We start from the raw sequence: 5,644 nt of genomic DNA on the forward strand, positions 1-5,644 counted from the left end.
CTTTTGTATTTTTGGAAACCTACTTGTAGGAATTACTTTCATGAAAGCTCTGTGGATCACAGGGGGCTGGAAAGCTGGCTCGTTGTTGAAGAAGGCTTTCTGCTCTTGTAGAGCACTCCCCTTGGATGGCTCACAACCGCCTGTTACTCTGGCTTTCGCGGATCTGGCACTTCCTCTGGCTTCTACTGGCACTCATGTGCATGCACGTGTGCACATAGGCATGCACGCACACATGCATAAAAACCAAAAAATCTATTTTATAACAATTTCAATAAACACCATTGTTCGGCTTCACCGTCTGAACATTTTGCATAGCAGTCTCTTCTCATTGTTTTGATAAGTTATTCCATTCTCTCGGAAGTAAAGATGTTCCACATTCCAAGATGCAGTAAGCAGTTCCTATGGTGGTTTGAATGCAGACTGTGCCCCATAGCCTTGGCCATTTGAACACTTGGTCCCCAGTTGGTGGTACTGTCTGGGGAAATTTAAGCAGAGAGGCCTTGCTTAGAAGAAGCACATCAGGAATGGGTTTTGAGAATAAAAAGCCTCACCTGTTTCATTTGCTCTCTCTCTGCTTAGTGTTTGCTGTTCAAGACTTGAGCTCTTGGCTTCCTGTCCCTGCCACCACGCCTTCTGTTTGTTGCCGTGCCTGCGGTCCATCACCACAGGTTCTTGCCGTTCTGGACCCATAAGCCCAAATAAATTCTCTTCATCATTGGATCTTATCACAACACAAAGGAAACCAAATTAGCTCCTATAGATTTATTACAGTATGAATAAGTTCATCATTGAATATTCTTTCAACTAAAATATTACAGCCAGACATGAAAAGAGGAGAAAGCTCTCAAAGTTTGAAAAATCCTCCCTGTGGTGGTTTAAATGAGAATGGCTCCCATAGGCTCATATATTTAAATGTTTGGTCTACAGTTGGTGGAACTGTTTGGAAAGGATTGGTAGGTGTGGCCTTGTTGGAGATGTGTGTCTGGTTGGGAGATGGGCTTAAGGGTTTCACAATGCTCAGCCTCTCTTTCCGTTTCTCTGTCTCTCTGTCTTTCTATCTCTCTGTCTGTCTCTGTTCCTCTCCCCCTCTGCCTCCAAGACGGATAAGATGTACTCTCTCAGCTACTGCTTCAGTGCCATACCTGCCTGTCACCATGCTCCCTGCCATGATGGTCATGGACTAACCCTCTGAAAGGCCTCAAATGAAACGCTTTCTCTTATCAGTCCCTCTGCTCTCTTCATAGCAACAGAGCAGGGACAGAGGCAGCCCACAGCCAGGGGCCATCTCCCCTCCCCCCACCTCTAAAGGATCACTAAGCTTGTCCATTTGGAATCTATTTTGGCATATGGGCTCAACATTTCATTTTTGTACCTCATAAAAGTGGACAACTGTCCCACACCAGCTGTTGAATAATTTCCACCATTCCATCCAATCTGTGATTCCACCATGAAGTCATATACTGAGTTGTCCATCATCACCAAGCATGGCCCACTTCTGGATGGTATAGTTTGTATGTAACTTTATTTTTAGATGGGGTTCCCCACAAGATCTGAGAAAGGAAATCCACAGCCCGTTGTTCTTTCTCAAAACTTTCATAGTTATCCTCACATGCTTATTTCCACATAATCTTTGAATAAAGCTTTTTAAGCTGTTATAATTGTCATTATAGTAGCATTAAACTCATAAACGTCTAAGAAAGATCAACACCTGTTAAACAGTTATTATGCCTACTTAGTTGGTTATCATTGTTGTTTATCTATATTTGTTTTATACCAACAAAACCTTAGACAAAGCATGACAGGAAATGTACTCACTTCATAATCCCTAGTCACTAATATGTGGATACAAAGATGGTTCATATTTATCTTCCACTAATGGGTCACCATTGGGCATTAGATGTAGATAAAGTGAGAGTGACTTTAAAGGCACAGTTTGACAGGCTGCTCTGTGTATGAACCCATGCAGTTCTCACCAGTCCTCAGCCCAGACTTTCCGTGTGTCCCCAGGCAATCTAGCATTCGATTTCCTACAAGCACTATTTCCAGGCAACGGATGACCGACTCTCATTCTAGTTTTCCTTTTCTGGAAATTTATCATGGATTTCTATAGAATGTATTGTCTTGATTGCTTTTCTTCTGCTGTGAAGAGGCAGCATGATCAAGACAACTCACAGAAGAAAGAGTTGAAGGGGGGCAGTGTCCATAGACATTATGTTGTGGAGTATAGCGGCACGCAGGCATAGAAATGGAGTAGTAGCTGAGAACTGACTTCCTTAGGTTCAAGCAAGAGGCTAACACAGCTAACCATTAATGCCATGGGCTTCCAAAACCTCAAAGCCAAGGCTGGAGAGATGGCTCAGTGGCTAAGAGCACTGTCTGCTCTTCCAGAGAGACCTGGGTTCAATTCCCAGCACCCACATGGCAGCTTACAACTGTCTGTAACTCCAAGGAACCTGACGCCCTCATGCCAAAACACATAAAAGAAAATGAAATAAATTAAAAAAGAAACCTCAAAGCCCCACCCCCAGAGTCACACCTCGTCCACTAAGGCCACACCTCATATTCCTTCCCAAACAGTTTTACCAACTGGGGACCAAGCATTCAAATGGATGTGGGGGCATTATTATTCAAAGCAACACAATCTACTTCAGCACTCCAAAGCCTGTAGTTATACTATAATGCAAAACATACTTAGTTCGAATTCAGAAGGCCCCTTAGGTTTCATGGTCTCAACACTGTTTCAGAGTTCAGTCTCTTCTAAGGCTCAAAGCAATCTCTCTTTTTAAAAACTTTTATTGGCTCTTTGTGAATCTCACATCACGCATCCTAATCTCCTTCAACCCCCTTCCCCCATGTACTCCCTCCATCCCATAACCTTCCCCCCAACAGAGAAAAAAAAAATCTCATTGTGGAAGCTGTTAGTGTGTCACAGTGTATCCCACAGTACACCCTTTCGCCTACACTTCTTTGCTTGCAAATGTTCATTGCAATGACTTGTTGGTCTGGGTTGAGGCCTCTGGCTGCTGCTTCTCTACCAATACTGGCACCTCACTGGGCCTCCTCTTGGATATCTACTCTGTGCTATGGAGATCCTATAGTTCTGGATCTGTAGGACCAGCCATTTTGGGGTAGACATTGGGATGGGCCAATTCAAAGCCCTGGATCTGGGCCTGAGAGAGATCTGAGCTGGTCAGCCCACCAGCCTTCTCACTCTCATGCCCTTGCAGCTGACTCACCAGCAACCCCTATAACCAGGGCCAGCTCTGTCCTGTGCCCAGGCGAGGTGCAGGGCCAGATCTCCTGCCTGCTGCTAGTGGTGAGGAGAAAAAAGAGGGGTGTTGCAGGATATTTGATCCCATTGTGAACCCCAAAATTGTGAACTGTAAAACTCTGTCTATTGTTTGGCTTGGTTGAGCCCTAACACACATCTTTCATCCAAGAACTTTGTGTTTATTAACAGGTGACTGTGGTGTGGTTTGCCCAGCCCTAGCACACACCTTTCATCTAAGAGCTCTCTGTATAAGGGATCTAATAAATTTAACTCTAGGTCAGGAGGCGGAGCAAGCAACCAGCTGGCAAGGATTAAAGAGTAGGCGGGACTTTGAGTTGAGGGTATTTAGGACAGTGTGGAGAAGTAGGAGCTTTTTAGCTCAAACTCTAGCTTTAACATAGGTTTTTGGGACTTTGAACTAGCAAGCCTTCAGGCTTGGGTTTTTTGACCTTTTCTTCCTGGGCTGTCAGTTGAGCTAGTGAGCCTTTTGGTTTTTGTTTTTTTTTTTTTTTTTTTTCCATCTGGACCTGAGCTGGGAAGGAAGTTTTAGGTGGTTACCTAACCTCTGCCTCTCTGAGCTAGCATCTGGCTCCTGAGTCTTTATTGGTAAAATAGAATGGTTGAGATTTTCATCATTATTTTTAAACAATAGAGGGGAGGTGGTCTCTTCCTTGATGATGTCACCACACAGCAGATGGGAAGCAGGGTAGGGTTTCCCCTGCTCATGCCCTCGGGCTGGCTCACCTACCACACCCAACCCAGGGTCAGTGCTACTGTGCTGCCCAGGTGAGGTGCAGGGCCCACTCTGGAGTTCAGCAGAAGATGTGGGGCAGGGACAGCTCTTCCATTCTGATGACCTCAGGGCTAAGCTCCTGCCTGCTGTAGGTGGCAAGGAGTGAGGGGAGCATCCCCCCCTTGCCCACGGCACCACACAGCAGACAAGTGATGGGGCTAGCTCTTCCATGATCACACTCTAAGGCCAACTCGCCCATGTTCCCTCCACCAGCGTCAGCTCTCCCGTGATGCCCAGGTGGGATACAGGGCCTGCTCTCCCAAGTGCTGCTGCTGGTGAGATGCAAAGCTGGTTTTCCTGCTCTCATGACCCTAGGGCCAGGTCTTCCACCTGCCACAGGTGGTGAGGGGCGAAGGGGAGGAGGGTATCTCTCCCTCATCCATACCACCCAATGCCACCTCATGCTTGTATCCTTGGTCCAGGCTCACCCATGTGCAGGACCTGCTTTCCTGACTATTGCAGCTGGCTAGGTTCAGGGTCAGCTCTCTAGCTTTCATGCCTCCAGGACCTGCTCTCCCACAGTGCCCATGTGAGGGATGGGGCCAGTCCTGCACAGACCTTAGACATCAAAATGTCCCTCGGTGGCAGCCCAGACCAGAGTCATCTGATTGACTTTTTCTTTAATAGTAACAGAATCCTTGCTGCTGCAGGGCCACAGACCCAGATGTGGCCCTCAGTGGCAGCACAGGCCAGACCCCACCACGGTCCCACGTGTCATCACTGGCTCTTCTTCACTAACCCTCAAGTCTCCAGTTCTGTCTCTCTTCACTGTGCCATGTCCTTCTGTTTCTCTTTCTGTTCCATCTCTCCATCACTTACTTGCTCCTTTTAGTGGTGCCCAGGGTCTCTGAGTATCTGGGGTTGTCTCAGGAGTACTATGGCCCAATTGTGCATTATGAAGCTGGGCACAGAGGTCATCTTGGTCATGGTATGCCCACTAAGGTCTGCACAGCACCAGACTGGTGGTCACCTCAAGCTAGCTCCCTGTCCAGGCCCCAAGGCACCAGTCTGCTGGTCATCTTGGGTTCACTCCTTGTCTGGGGCTGGTGGTCTCAGGCGGGGTTCTTCTGGTCTCCAGCTTGCTCGCTGTTCTGGGAGCCCATCTGAGCACACCTGATGCTAGACTAGTGGTTGATACTGGCTGGCTTTTTTTTAAATGGAATGCTAGGCTACTAATCATTCAGATGTTCACAGACACTGAGCATAGACATGGCCTTTCTCCTCTCTGCCACCTATAGATTCACAAGTGATACCGAAGCCACACCTGCAGCACCCCTAAGGGGGCAGCAGTCTAGCCCCCTGTAAAAGCAAAAATCAAATTACATACTTCCAACATACAATGGCACATAATTAATACACATTACCATTTTAAAAGAAAGGAAAAGGGGTATAGTGAGGAAATACTGGACCAAAGCAAGAGAGAACCCCAGTAGGACAAACTCCAAACCCAGTAACTCCCTACCCAATGTCAGAGGACTTAGATAAACTCTTCCCTTTCAGCCTTGCTGCCTGCAACACACTTCTCTCTCTTGGGCTCCTACACTCCCTGAGTGCGGCTCTCCGCAGACATCTTGGCAGAC

At 47.1% G+C, this 5,644-nt stretch overlaps 1 non-coding gene across 1 annotated transcript; it reads right to left on the reverse strand.

The window, feature by feature from the left end:
- Positions 1 to 5,224: 5,224 nt before the first annotated feature.
- Positions 5,225 to 5,352, reverse strand: LOC132654981 (small nucleolar RNA SNORA17). The gene has a single exon (XR_009592579.1). It is a non-coding gene; the product is annotated as a small nucleolar RNA SNORA17 (small nucleolar RNA).
- Positions 5,353 to 5,644: the final 292 nt, after the last annotated feature.

Source organism: Meriones unguiculatus, chromosome 6, assembly GCF_030254825.1.
Source record: "Meriones unguiculatus strain TT.TT164.6M chromosome 6, Bangor_MerUng_6.1, whole genome shotgun sequence".
Classification (NCBI taxonomy): Eukaryota; Metazoa; Chordata; class Mammalia; order Rodentia; family Muridae; genus Meriones; species Meriones unguiculatus.